Source organism: Carettochelys insculpta, chromosome 1 (genome assembly GCF_033958435.1).
Source record: "Carettochelys insculpta isolate YL-2023 chromosome 1, ASM3395843v1, whole genome shotgun sequence".
Classification (NCBI taxonomy): domain Eukaryota; kingdom Metazoa; phylum Chordata; order Testudines; family Carettochelyidae; genus Carettochelys; species Carettochelys insculpta.
The window spans coordinates 222221890-222237714 of NC_134137.1; the positions used below are offsets into that span (position 1 = coordinate 222221890).

Consider the following 15825-nt stretch of genomic DNA (forward strand, 5'->3'; position numbering starts at 1 on the left):
TGTAAGCAAAGATTTTTCTGTACAGTATGTAATCATCTATTTAAAAATGACCGTATTTAAAGTAACCATGACTGAGAATCATGACTGCATTGTTTCTTTTCGATATTTGGACCTAAACTACACCTTCGATACAACAATTACCATTGATTCAGTACCAAACTATCAACCCTAACACACAGTTCCTAGCATTATGACAACAGTAATTCTTTATACGCTCATCCCTCGTTAAATGAGTACTTTACTTATAAGTACTCATTAAAATGAGGGACACATATACCTACCTTTGTCCACCACACAAGTGAACTCCCCACCGCTAATACAAGCCTCACCCCGTCCCCCCACAGCTCCAACCCACCTCAGCCTGAAACCCCTGCCAGATCCGCAGCCCCAACCCAACTCAGCCTGAACTCCCTACCCTCCCTGCGGACCCAACTACTGCAGTCTGAACCCCACCGCCATCCCCATGGACCCAACCCACACCAGCCTTAACCCTCTCTGCCCGCCCTCCCCATGGATCCAACCCGCCTCCAGGTTTTAACTCTCCCTCCTGCTCATGGCCCCAGATTGCTGCCTTTAACACTCCCCAACTGCCCCCCATACCCAAGGTTCACTTACCTTTCAAAAGCAGCACCACCTGCTGCCACTCCACTGAGTTACAAGCACTTGGAATGAATCAGAGACTTTTACATGTATTTTAATGGGAATTTAGTGTCCCTCTTTCAAGTTTTCACCGACGAGCAGAAATTTGGGAACCAATTGTGCTCATATAGTGAGGGATGAGTGTACTTATATAGACTCTTTCTTACAGGGATTGCAAACAACTTTACAACATCTGGAATCTTTACCTCTACTGGGATTCCCCAATACAGAAATTGAAGCACAGAAAAGTCGTCAAGGGTCACAGACTGAGTCAGTCAAGTGCTGATCCCAGGCACCCTGACTCCCAGTTCCTTGATGTAATCATGAAGTGCTTTATTTTCATCTGTTACCAAATGCACACTGTAGTCATATCTTGCACATTATGGTAATAATCTTTGCACTAAATATGATTCATTGGATATCATTTGAAAACATAACATTGATCAATATCAGCATGAACTGTCTGGAGCAACATTATATGCAAAGTTATGAGTATAAGCTGAAGTTAGAGGTGAAATGTGTTTAACAGACAAGTGCAGGGAGGGGATAAGCCTGTTTCTCAAGACAAATGACAAGCTGACACCTTTAGCCAGGTGCCATCAAAGTTCACTGACAATCACCTGTCAAATGATCATTCTTTGGCAAAGTGAAGGGTCAGAAACAGATAATATAGAACCTCTTTTGCCATGAGACTCCAAGTCTTTGTTCTTACAGAGGACTGGAACCTTACTCACTTAGGGATAACCCCCAGGAAAATGCATTTCAAAGGGTAATGGGATTATAAAAGTGAGGGGTAATACGTACCCAGGTATGCCTTTCTTCTCCTCTCTTCCACACCTCACCTATGATGATAGGGGAATGAAGCTTTGGACTTTGAGATGAATTTGAACCTGAGATTTGGTCAGTCTGTTGCTGGGCTCTCATGGTAAGGATTTTACTTTGAACCACACGTAGTTTGTCAAGTTTCAGGTTTGGTCTACATGACATAGCTAGGTTGATATAAGGCAGCTTACATCTACTTATGTATGTCAGTGTGTACACTACTCCCTTGTTCTCCCAATGTAAGTGCCTTTCTATGTTGAGATCATAACTTCACCTCCCTTAGAGGCGCCGGGCTTACGTCAGTGTAGTTAGGGGAACGCAGTGTCTGTGCAGACATTGTATTACCTTCATCAACTAATAGGGACAGAACTGCAAAACTGACAAGAAAACCAGTCAGCTAGCACCAGCAAGGAATAGGGAAGTGAAAAGATCCAGACAGGTTTCCCTGTCCCCATCAGGGAACAGGGAGCTGAGGGCAACAGCCCTCCAGTATGTGTGGGATGGCCAGGATTCTGACAGGCAGCTACCAGAGGAGCTGAAAGGTCAGGCTCTTTTCAACCTGCACTACTCCTTTTAGCTCAATGACAGAGCTTCTGGTGAGGACATGCACCTTTGATCCAAGAAGGGTACCGTGGTACTTGCTTCTTCACCATAACTACTGGATTGGCTGTAAGTCAACCTCCTATAGGTTGACTTAGATTTTAGTGTGGACATACCTTTCGTTACCAGAAAGCATTTTATCTTTATTTCTCTTGTAATTATTCCTTACTTTAATGCCTTACATGCGTACTTGCCTAAACTCTCGGTCTTTGTAGGTAAATAAGCCTGTTTTCTCCTCTAATCAAAACGAATCCTGGGTTGTGTTTAAATGGAATCGTTTAGTAACTCCAGTTACAGTAACAAACTGTTGTACATTGATTGCATACAGAGACAAAGCACCTATGACATCTGAACTGTCCACAGGAGGACGGGATAGTGCAGAACACAAATTCTGGTGGAAAAGCCAGGCCTAGAAGGCACTGGGCCCACCTTTCAAGTAGTAGCCATCAGCTGCTGGAAGCTAGAGGGTGAGTGGTATGTTGCTGATGGAGTCAGAGTTGCTGGACCCAGGGTGACCTATTAACAGATGCTGAGGATAAACTGCATGCTGTTTGTGAATAGCCCAGCTGGGACCTACAGCAACAAAGCATTGGCAGGAATTCAAGGCTGCAGGGCAGATTGTAACAGAATCTATCACTGGTCTGGACTGCACGCCTAAAGGAGATACTCGCCTTCTCTATGGTATTCATCAGTACAGGAAGCAATGGTATCACAATGAATGCTCCTCACAACCAGTGTTCTCTTCCCAACCCACACTCTTAATCTAAACCAGCCTTACATCAACAGGGTTAAAGCAACCACTGCTACCAAATCTTCAAAATTACGCGGTCAGGTGCACTATTTGGCTACATCTACACTATGAGATAAATTCGACTTTGTTAATATTGATTTTGTAATTCTGGAATTAAATAAGTTCGAATTTGACCATCCTCACCTCCCATGTGCTCCCCACAAAGTTGACTCATTGCTGCCACACTCAACTGGCAAACATTGACTGTTGCAGTAATGTTGCAGTAATGCATTGTGGGAACCTATGCCACAGTTCCCTCATCCCTGTAGCATTCTAGGTATTCTCCCGGGTCTTTGACATCATTTTCCCACATTGCACTTTCCTCAGTCCCCTCCTGTTCTAAGCAAACATACATTTTTCCTGTCAGAAGGAAGGAAAAGTAGGGCATCCACAAAGATGGGAAAAAAGTTTACAGAAATCTCTTTCTTCTGTAACTGAATTCTCAAACTGGCCATCCACTGAGCATCCCACCTCCCGTGATTGCATCCGATCCCTGAAAACAAGTCTAATAAATTCAATTTTAAGATGTGGTGCGTCCACACGGGTGCGTCCACACTGGCCTTTAAGTGTACTTCTGAATTTGAGCTTGATGCTATATCCATCAGGTAACTGCGATATGGTAATCTTGATATTAGTGCTCCCTAAATCGAGCTTATGGTATTTACTGTGAAGACACTCCTGTGGTAATATTGAGCTAACTGTCTAAAATTTGAATTTATCTCGTAGTGTAGATGCAGTCTTTGTCAGTTATCAATGGAAAGTTACCATTCAGAATGACTGGTCAAAATCTACACTTTATTTATGCATTTATTGATTTATAAAAATGACTTTTTCAAAAAAAAGTTAACAATTTGCATTTAATCAAAATTAAAACGTAACTAACTTTCACAAAAAAACCCCAGAAACATAAAACCAAATCCTAACACAAATATTTGTTTTTTTTAGTTAAACCAATTTTTTCTGTGTTTTTCTCTTGCCAAGAAAAGGGAACACTTCTCCTAAAATTTAGATCAGTTTAATTTCTTTCAAAAATTTTTGAGGCAAGTCGTGACTCTTTCTCCTTCTTGTTAGCCATCACACTAGACAGTATGTGGAAATATTGCAGCAGTACTCTATGTGGGCGACAGTGTTAGGTTTCAGCACTAGGAATGGATTAACTGTTTTCTTCTTGTTAGTTTGGTCCACAAGTACATCCCTCATTCCTTTTTTTAAAGTTGCCTTAAGCAGAATATAAATTTTCACTACAACAGTGGCAGATAGTAACAACTTTCAAAATAATTTTCATGTATTTTTCATCAGTTATACTTTTTGCTTCTTCTGAATTGTTTTGCTCACATATATTCACTGGGATATTCTCATTTGAAAGTTGTCACAGTACAACACTCAGGGTGCCTCTATACTAGGAACTAACATTCAAGTTAACTTTGAAGTTAGGCAGTACATCGAAGTAGCCAGCAGAGAGTCTACACACATTTTTCCCTTTGAAGTTAACTTTGAAGTAGGGAGCCCAACTTCAACGTCCTTACTTCATTCCTGGGAATGGAGTAGTGCCCTACTTCAAAGTTTAACTTTGAAGTAGGGTATGTGTAGATGCTCTACTTCGAAGTAAGCAACTTCCAAGCTATTTTTGTAGTGTAGACACAGCCTCAGCGATCCATCAATCAACAAGAAAACCCACGTATGACTTACTAGCAAGGAACAAGTGTGATGGAGTTTATGTCCATGGACTTCATCGAAACCAGAAACAAGTCAGCAATAGACAGATGGTTTGAAGGGCTGATTTTTACACCCTTAAGCGTACTACAAAAGCATCTTAAACTAACCAGTGCATATGAGCAGTGTCAGTGTTTAGCCTGCACTAGCTGCTTAGAAATTATTATCTGGTCTCACCCCTCTGTACTTTCCTGGGCTGGCTAGGACTCAGGCCTGTGATATCAAGAGGAAATCTTAGTCACTCTAAATATGCTATTTTTCCCAAAACCGGTTCTACCTTGGCCAAATGTTCTTATCAGGAGTTAAGAATACATCAATAATTCCAATGTCAGGGGACTGTATTACCATCACAAATAATACTTTTATAACATTAGTGACAGACATTATCAAACTTATTTTACAAGTTAATAAAAATACAAGATAGACATGACTGGGAGTCTGAGACACAAAGATGTAAGCATTCCGATTTCTCTAAACCTAACTGAACAAGAATCGAAGATTAAAAGCACTTTGCCCTTCTACAGCACCTTACATCTAACTCCCTCATAGCATTGTACAAGCCTTTCTGAATTGTGTCCAATACTCTGAGAGGCAGAGAACTATTAGTCCCATTTTACAGTTAAATGTATTCAAAACGATTAAATGACTTGCACCTGGTTGTACACTGAATCCGTGGCAGAGTCTGTGACAGCGACAGATCAATGACTGAATCCTGTAGCCTAACCATCAGAAGATGCTCTCAAGAGGAAAGCCAATATACCATTTCACTACTGCAGAGAGGTATTCACACCAGAACAAACTTGAAAATGAAAATAGAATTTACACAAAGAGAATTCTTTGGTCACTTTCTCATTAACGAAGATAGCTGTGTATGAAGAAATGCTTTCTCCCTCCCAGCTATATCTTCATTTTGTGGGATCCTGAAGGCTAGGACTTTAATCCTCAGCAGTGATGGGCCAAGGTCACAAAGTTGTGATTCAAATTTTCTCAAAATTTGCATGTATTCAGGTCATAGGCTGAAAAATTTACAAGTCCCTTACCACTCTGAGCACTGAAGACAGTTTCAAAATCATAAAAATGACTTAGGAACTGAAGGACTTTTAGTTATACACTTTTAAAAATGTAGCCCTACATCCCTACTAACTAAGGTGAAACAGACACATAAAGCCACATTTCCTTCATTTTAAAACAACCATTTGCTATGTGTTATGCAATGTATTAAACTCTAACAGTGTTAATTGTATTGCCGTATTTTTAACAAAACATACTGTCTCACGCTTTTGTATTGCACCTTCAGACTGCTATTGGCTCATTTCACATCACCACCACACTTTTTTTCCCCCCAATAATAGGTTCGGATGTATCTGTTTTCACATGGTTTTCTCTCTCGCTTTCAGGTGCTTTTCTCTCATTCCAACCCCTTATATGCTTTTACCTTCCTTTTCTCTGGTGGCACGTGCAACTCTATTTTTTTTTCTTTTCCACTTTGCCCACCTCTGAAAAAACTCTCTTTCAGTACATGCTGCTTCTCTTTTCTATCTAATCCATCACCTTCCCCTCCTACACCCTCCTTCTCATCCACAACCCAACTCCACTATACACTCACCCCCAACCCTTAAAGTGCACATCTGCTTTGAAAAGTTCGCTACGGACTATGAGTACCTACATGGGGAACCGCTTTCTGACAGTAGAGGGCTCTTTAATCCAGCAGACAAAAGCATAACAAGCTTCAGTGTTTGGAACTTGAAAGTCAACACATTCAGACCAGGAAAAAAAGCAGTAAATATTTTACAGGGAGGATAACTAACTATTGGCATACAGATCTAGGGCTGTGATGGCGTCTCCAGCACTTGAAGTTTATACATCAAGATTAGCAGTCCTTTTAAGAGAGCTCCTGGGCCTCAACCAGAAGAGAAGGGTCTGAAGCAGGAATCACCGTGTGAGGTTCTATGGCCTGCGTGTGCAGGTCAGGTTAAATTGCCATAATGTTTCCTTCTAGCCTTAACATCTATGAATATATTTCAAGTCAAGCCACTGCTCAGCTTGCTATTGCTGGATCCTGTCTGGCAGTTTTATCGTTTGAAGCCTCCAGCTATTAAGTGTTTGATAAATAAAAGCCACTCAGCTCCCTTTGACTATGAAGTGAATTCTCCTTGTTCTTGAGGTGCCTCCCCTACCCCAGAGCCTGCTAGCTGCTGAAAGTGCAGCAGTGATGGGTCTCTCTAGTAATCTACTCCCCTCCACAACCTCCACTTCTGGGTGCTCCTGCTCGTGCACAGTTCCAGTGGCTGCTGCTCAGAACTTTGGCCAAAGAGCCTGATGCTTTGTCAGCTTCACAAGGGTGCCCACTTGCAACAACAACTGGGAAGACTGGTCAGTTTTTACCCCTCTGCAGTTTGGAAAATCTTGCAGCAACAACACAGCTGTGATGCTGCTCACCTATGAATGAACAAGGACTTGATTTAAACTGAATTTAAATTTGGAAGATTATCTATAACCATATGGGTTAAAATTTTTTATAAATGGAAGTTAAGAACTACAGGTTCAATAATCACCTAGGTATGGTTTTCTGCTGGCCCGCGTTGACTTTCTTTTTCTAGCGCTCCTTAGACACATTCTAAATTTTGTATTTATGGCATTGCTGTAACTTGCTATATCATTGATACAGTGCTTTGAGCTTACAAAGTATTAATGCTGTTGCCAAGATCTTAACATTTGCAGCAGCATGGTTAAATGAAGTTAGCATTAGTTGTGAGTGTGCAAATCACTGTTTAAAACAAATAGCTTTGTAACCATTAGCACATGTGGCAATATAATAGATGACAATTCATGAAGGAAGCTATATGTTAACAACAACTTACATCTGGAGAGGCAGTGTTGTCTAGTGGTTAGAGCATGGGCCTGTGATCCAGGATTCCAAAGTTATCTTCCCAGCTCTACCAACAATTTGCTGTGTGAATTTAGACAAGTCACTCAAAACTTGCTGTGTCTCAGTTTCCTCATCTGTAAACTAAAGATAAGAGAATCAGCATCCGGGTGTTGTGGAACTTTAATCATTGATGTTTATAATGCATTTTGTCATCTTTAATTTGATCATGCTGTAGAAGTTCAATGTTTTAATGCTACTATTATTGTTTAAAATTTATCCGGATTGGATTCCCAAATACTCTGTTTTCCTCACCACTGAAATGCAGCACTCTCATAACATAAGAACAGTTATTGTGGCTCTGATCAATGGTTCATCTTTCCTAGTACCTTGTCTTCTGACAGTGGCTGATGCTGATTTTTTTCAGAGGGAATGAACAGAACAGGAAGTCATCAAGTGATCCACCCCTTGTTGCCCATTCCCAGCTTTTGGCAAACAGAGGCTAGGGGCTCTTCAACACATGATTTTGCATCTGTTGCATCCTGGCGAATAGCCATCAGATCTGTCCTCCATGAACTTATCCAGGTCTTTTTTTAAATCCCATCATAGTTTTGGCCTTCTCAACACCCTCTGGCAGAGTCCCTCAGGTTGGTTGTGCACTGTATGAACTGTTTCCTTTTGTTCGTTTTAAACCTAGTGCCAATTAATTTCATTGGGTGACCCTAGCTCTCGTGTTACAAGAAGTAAATATTCCTTATTTAGGTTCTTCATGCAGTCATGATTTTATAGACATCTATCATATCCCCCCAGCAGCTGCGTAACAGTGCCTAGCAACACTTTTGTAGCAGTTTATCACAAAAAGGGTGAACAAGCATGTGGACAGGGGGAATCCTGTGGATGTAGTATACTTAGATTTTCAGCAAGCCTTTGACAAGGTCCCTCACCAAAGGCTCTTAAGCAAAATTAACTGTCATGGGATAAGAGGAAAGGTCCTCTCTTGGATTGGTAACTGGTTAAAAGATCGGAAACAAAGGGTAGGAATAAATGGTCAGTTTTCAAAATGGAGAGAGTTAAGAAGTGGTGTTCCCCAGGGGTCTGTGCTGGGACTAGTTCTATTCAACATACTTATAAATGATCTGGAAAAAGAGATAAACAGTGAGGTGGCAAAATTTGCAGATGACATAAAACTACTCCAAATAATTAAGTCCCAAGCAGACTGTGAAGAGCTACAAAAGGACCTTAATAAATTGGGTGATTGGGCAGCAAAATGGCAGATGAAATTCAATGTTGATAAATGCAAAGTAATACACTTTGGAAAATATAATCCCAACTATACATATAAAATGATGGGGTCTGACTTAGCTGTTATCACTCAAGAAAGAGATCTTGGAGTCATTGTAGATAGCTCTCTAAAGACATCCACTCAGTGTGCAGCGGCAGTCAAAAAAGCTAACAAAATGTTGGGAATCATTAAAAAAGGAACAGATAATAAGACAGAAAATGTCATATTACCTTTACATAAATCCATGGTACGTCCACATCTGGAATAATGTGTACAGATGTGGTCGCCTCATCTCTAAAAAGATATATTGGAATTGGAAAAGGTTCAGAAAAGGGCAACAAAAATGATTAGGGGTATGGAGCATCTGCCATATGTGGAGAGATTAATAAGACTGGGACATTTTACTTTGGAAAAAAGATTATCAATTGGGGATATGACAGAGGTATATAAAATCATGACTGGTGTGGAGAAAATAGATAAGGAATTGTTATGTACTCCTCACAACACAAGAACTAGGGGTCACCCAATGAAATTGATAGGCAATGGGTTTAAAACAAACAATAGGAAATATTTTTTCACACAACGCACAGTTAACCTGTGGAACTTCTTGCCAGAGAATGCCACGAAGACCAAGACTATAGTAAAGTTTAAAAAAGAACTGGATAAATTCATGGGGGATAGGTCCATCAATGGCTATTAACCAGAATGGACATGGAGCGTGGCCCTAGTCTCTGTTTGCAAGAGGCTGGAAATGGGCAACAGGCAAGTGATCACTCGATGATTATCTGTCCTGTTCATTCCCTCTGGGGCACCTGGTATTGGCTGCTGTCGGAAGACAGGATACTAAGCTTGATGGGCCTATGGTCTGACCCAGTATGGCTGTTCTTATGTTCTTAAAAGTACCTGTATACAACTGAAAGTTCGGGGAAATAAGGAGGCAGAGTGCAATGATCACAGCTGAAGTTAAATCTGGACACAAATGCCAGTCACCTGCCTCCACAGGAGGGGAAATATGATGATAGCTCCTCCCCTCCGAGACACTCTGACACCAACTGGTCAGCTGAGAAGGAAGTGTGCTGACTGGCCAGCACTCCTTAGCTCTAAGGATTTAGGCTGGAGTGTGGGCCCTGCTGAGTCACACTTTCCACTTATGGGAAGCAGGGCTCCAGACTCCTTACCCACTGTATTCCTTCACATTTTGACAATGACTGCTGATGCTGAAAATTCTGAGTGTCAGTTTGCTCCTGCATTGGAGCTGAAAGAGATACTGCATGGTCCCAACTCTAGGTTGAATCCTGAGACCTGGGTGATGCTAGCCGATTAGTGACAGAGATTCTCAGGGGTGCAAGGAGTTATTTGGTGTCCCTCAGCAAATGTCCCGTCTCTGGCTGCTGGGACTGTCCCCCTTCACTGCCAGTCCCATCAAATTCCCACCCCCAAGGAGGCTTCATGAGACAGGACACAAACGGTCTACATATCTATTTTACATTCCACCCAAAAGACAGCATTTGCACCACCAGAGACCCCACCATCAGGCTGAGGTATTGGTTCTGTACTGATCAGGCACAACAGTGTTCCCTACTCAGATACTGTACTTTATGTCACAAAGGTCCTCCAGAGCAAATACTGGCCAAGCCTGATCCTGGCTGAAAGGAACAAACTACAAGGTAGTTTGGCTACAGATTGCAGGCTTACATTCACATTACATTATATAATCTCCTTATATCTCCTTCAGAAAAAAGACAGAAATAGCCTGGACCTTCAACTGTTTTAGCAGGAGAGGCCATGTGATCAATGGCTATTCCCTACCATGCCTTCAGGACACAGATCTCTCACTAACTTTAGCTGGAACTCCATGCACACAACAGTTGCAAGATTGGACCCTGAGGGAAAAATATTAGTTACACAGGGAAAAATTCCATGTACTTTACACCGATGGCCCTGCAGGACACAGGCAGGAACAGTACATAAAATGCAGAGCAGCCTGCTGGCTCATTTCATTAGTGGGGAAGCCTGCAGCTGATCAGCTCTCTTTTCCTCTCTCCAGCTGTACAGTGTTGTTGTGGCACTGGGAATTTGCTGTGGCTTCTGAAGATTATGGGGATATGCTTCAGCAAGCCAAAAAAAGTTACAAACAAAATTAAAAAAAAAAAAAAGACGACCAGCTGATTTCCTCGCTGGAGGAGACTCTGGCACCTTCCTACGTATACACACAATTTTCTTTGGTATTTTCCAGTTTTCTGGCCAGAAAAATCATCGCACAACTTTTTTTTTTATGGGGGAGAAAATAAAATTGTTTTTCGTACTAGTTCTTCAAGCTTTATAGGATGTGTAGTTGAGATTAACAGGTGAATGAGTTTTATGATGTGAGCTATCCAAGAGACTGTATAATGAATATTCTAAGAAACTAATTTCTTCACTGCTCTCAAGACAATCAAAATTTCAAATGCCATCTGACATAAAACACATTTTTGGAAAATGCCATGAGAAATCTTATCCAGAGGATCCAGTTGAACTCCCATTGACTCCAGTGGGAACACAATTTATCTTAAATGTAATTCCACATTAGCAAACTTATTGCACAAAACCTGAAATCAAATGTTATCTTTTTCAATGGAGATTAGGTAAAACCATAAAATATGCATCTGGATTCTCTATGATTTCAAATGTTCAGAAGTGTTTGGATTTGAGATTTTGGGGCACCTGTTAGAAGACTTAAGTCTTTTCCCAATCTTATAAAAAGGAGGCTATAAGGGGTTTTTAGAGGCAACTAGCCTCTAATGTGGCAGAGTTACAGTGGCTACAGAAATCAATGAAGGGATTTTTAAAAATTGCTTTAAATTAAATATTGCAAATGCAATTACTGAGGGAAATTAGTTGCTTATAACTTTTTTTATTAAGCACTAAAAATTAAAATAGGAATGGAAAAGTAATGTATTTTTGTAATTAATTAGAAAAGTAAATATCTTTGTTTTCTCAGTCCTTTAAAACCTCTAAGCAATTATTTTTTCTTATTTTCTAAAACAATATTCACCTCTGAGCTCACAAAGATTAGACACTTGAACTCACATTTATTTTTTGTAAAAGTGGTAAAACCCTGAAAATTGGTGCTTAAGATGAAAATATGATCTCACCCATAAAAACAACAAACTGGTCTAATAAATAAATACAAAATAAATTTGGGAAACTAAGTTAAAATTGCAAAGCCTGTCCTGATATGGTAAATACAAAGCAGAGGAACTGCACATTTTGCAAAATTCTGAATTACTTTAACCTTAGTTGGAGATCTCTGGTATCTGAAAGCAGCAAGGTAACCATTCATACTAAAGAAGAATCTTTGCCTATTGTTAGAAGTCATCTTAAGAGACCCAAAAGCAACTCTCTGGTACACTAAAGACCCAAGTGTTATTCAAACTGGTTTCTTTTTGCTAACCACTCACCCAAATAATAGTCAGGCCCAACTCTGCTTGGCTTTTAAAAATTAGATGGGAGTAGTCACACTGAACAAGCACAACGCTGGTATAATTGCAATAGCTACAAGTTACACTAATGGAATTATACTAGTCATGAATTTAGTTTAAAACTACTGCAGCCCTATACTTTCAAACATTCAGCTACTGTCAGTTCTGTTTTAAATTATATGTGACTCCACAATCTCATGAAGCTCCTGTATATCTACACTATCATTATTTGGGTATACATGAGCTTCACAATTTAACAATCTACTCTGCAGGTAGATAAAGTTAAAAAAAAAAAAGCAGGGGTGGTTGTTCTAGGATAAAGAGGTTAAGCAGAGCTCACACTAATCATATGGTCAAAGCTTGTAAGAGGGTTTATAAGTTTTCTACATCATATCTAGAAAGGTTTTCCAGCTCTAAATTTCCTCTACTAATTGTAAAATCAACTAGATGGGAGGCTACAAGAATGATCTTTCAAATAAATATTTGAGATTATGACTATTCAGAACATTGATACATTCTTAAAGCAACAAGGAACATAACGTACCACGTAGGAACAGGACATAATTTTTAAAGGTTTATAACATCTCTTTCAAAAACCAAACTTCTTCCAGCAAGACAAATTCCAGCTACTAATTGAGGACATTGTATGTGACTAAATATGACATGTTGACAGAAAGAAAAGATATTTAAAATGCCTTAAGTGGTTAAAGGCTTAGATGACTGCAAAATGAAATAAAATAAAATAAAATAATGAAAAGGAAATACGTTGTCTTAAAACTGTTGAGAAATGAGAAACAGTCCTCAAAAAATTACTATTGAGCCTGAAAGAAAGGAGATGAAACATAAGGTTTGAGAATGGAATGGCCATCTCATTCAATGCTATAGCATCTCCACTGGGAAGACTGCGGGCTACATATTATACATCTATGCTATTTGGTGTGATATTATGCATATACGTATTTTTCGCTGCAAATTATTAAGTGAATGGCCTATTCTTTCAGTTCCAACTCTGTTTTCACTTACTTCTTAACTTGGCCAAACTCACATTGAGTTCAACAGAATCAGATTTGGATAAAAAATTAACAGGGACCTTTGCATTTGGTTCTACATATGTAGAGTAACGTGAAAATGCAGCCACCTCTTGGTCTATAACAAAGTCTGTTATTAATGACATATGTCTGACATATGGGACTTACAGTATTCATGTGCCGACTCAAATATAAACAAATAAAGTGGCCCATTTCTTATATCACAGTCTATGCACACATGTACCATCTACCCAAAATACAACATACTAACTGTATACACAAAATACAAACGTTCCCCTCACTTGAGGATGGCAACCAGCCAGCACACAGCAGGTTGCAGAGCAGTGTGGGGAGAGGAAATGTTGGACCTAGAAAATCAAGGCAAAACATTCACTTCTTATAAAGTGTTCCACGGGTTCTATAATGACTCACTACATCAGACAGGAACCGTTTTTTAAAGTCTCCTCCAGTGTACACATACACACACTAAGTTCTGGAAAAATGTGGCCATAATCTCTCCATGAGTGATTTACTGTTAAAACCAGCACAAAGAGGGAGCACAGTCATCTCCCCTAGGTAAAAAGAAAGTCCCTATAATAAATTCTATTTCTATAAGGTTTGTTCACATGGTCATACATGTCTGATTCCCATTGGCTCTCTTCCCTTCCCCTTCAGTTATTAGCCATCAATGCTCAGTTACAGGTGACTTCCAGTGTGACTTACACATCCTAGGTCTGACCAGTATGCTATATTTTATTCTGTATTTCCTATGCATGATATTTTTGTTTCCTAACAGCCTCTGCCTGAACTTCCACTGTTGTTCACAGGATGCAGAAAAATTCAGTCCACGGTTCATGATCTGGGAAGCTTTCAAACTCAATAAATAGGAGAGGTCTAAATAAAACAAACAATTAAATAAATAAATAAAATGATTACTGAAGTGAAAGTGGCAGCACAGGTTTGAATCAGATACCAATGGTTTCTACCAGCGTTACCAGTGTCTCTCTCCCTTACAGCTGGTTCCTAACTTGTCCCAGTAAAGTAGAAAGAAAAGAGAGAGATGTGTGCATGTGTGTAAAAAAGTGCACTCACATGCATGAGGAATAGTAAAGGAGATAAAAGGGAAACAAAGTAAAACAAAAGAGGTTTTTTGTTTTTGTTTTGTAAATCTACAGTGAAGTTTAATTTTGGTAGATGCTTATAATCTGCCTTTTAAAGCTTTGTCTTTAAATAAGACATCAGAAAAAAGCTGAGAAAATGAAAGGAAAACACACACACAAACAGGGGGAATATGGGGGAAGGAAATGAAAGAAAAAGAAAACAAACAGAATCCTAACAGGCCCATTCTGCTAAAGGGAGTCCAAATAAGGAGTCATATGATATCTGATAGTGCAGGACACGTCGCCAGGAGCTGGAGCAGATTGCCTGCAGGAAGAAAGAGCCAGTGTGCTCCTGCTCAAAGAGCTTTTCTTTCCTTGTTTTCTATTTCCCCCCCCCCACCCCTTTTCTTTCCTACTGTGAATGTGTTACTCTCAGGTCAGGTCCATGAAGAATCCCAGAAAGACAGCTATCATCATCGTTCACTGTACTTTTAGAAGCAGAGATAGCCGGTGAAATATGCCGTCTAGTTGAGACTGAGGGGACTTATGTAGATTACATTACTGCATGCCCTGATCCTTCTTTTGCCACTTCCGGGGTTGCAGGCACAAAATGTAGTACATTACAGAAAAAGAAAAGAAAAATAGTTTTCAGGGGAAGGGAATGAGATCACGTCTCCTGTAGAAAACTTCAAAGGCTGAGTTCCTTCTCGACACTTTTTTGTTTACATTTTGCATTATTTATTTATTTTGGAGGTGGAGGAGAGAAGAAATCTCTGAAAACATTAAAACAATGAGAAGTCAGGAGAAGAGGAAAATTCCATAGAAGACCGAAGGAAATGAGGACAAACAAAATCACCACAAAACGGGAAGCAATGGTTAACGTTTCTGTCTGTCAATAGGTCACTGAACTTCCTGCAGCGTCCACTACTTTCTCCCACCTTCTCATTAGTATGGAATTTCACATCCAACTATATGTTGGCACTTTGGACCAGATTCTTCCCTCAGTTACACCAATGTAAATTCAGAGTAACTCCACTGACTCCAAGGAAGTTACTCTGAACTTAAAGCATTGTAACTTAGAGAAGAACGCGACATTTTCATCTTCCCTAAAAAACAATAGTTCTGAATATACACCTATGAAATGCAGGATATATCTAGCTATAAAAGATAATTTCTTGGAATAGAGGCTTTCAGCATGAAAAGAAGAAAAAAATAATACTGATCATCTTTTGAATGCAGAAATAATTATTAGAACTACCTTTGATCTACTTCTATACATCGTGTTTATGATTTTTCAGGATGTGTTTATATTGTTTTCCCCTTGTTTCCTATATGATTGCTAAATAATGTAGTTTTTGGATCTGGAATTTGACAAAACAAGGAAAATATAAATCAATGAAAGAAGGAAGCGTTTGGCTAAAAGAGCATTTCCTTGAGCGTGCGAATTTGCAGCGGTCTGTGCACTCAGACATCTGAACAAATGTACAGGAGAATCTATGGATGAGAGTTGATGTTTTTTATATA

At 39.7% G+C, this 15825-nt stretch overlaps 1 protein-coding gene across 14 annotated transcripts in view; it reads right to left on the minus strand.

The window, feature by feature from the left end:
* The window catches only part of ZBTB20 (zinc finger and BTB domain containing 20), a 750151-nt gene that overhangs the window by 136701 nt on the left and 597625 nt on the right, over positions 1–15825 (minus strand). For 3 of the 14 annotated variants that reach the window (XM_075000293.1, XM_075000266.1, XM_075000284.1), the window contains one exon: positions 7426–7574. The exons of the other annotated variants lie outside the window; for them this stretch is intronic. The gene's annotated coding sequence lies outside the window, so the exon portion shown is untranslated. The remainder of the gene's footprint in view (positions 1–7425; positions 7575–15825) is intronic. 14 annotated transcript variants of the gene reach the window in all.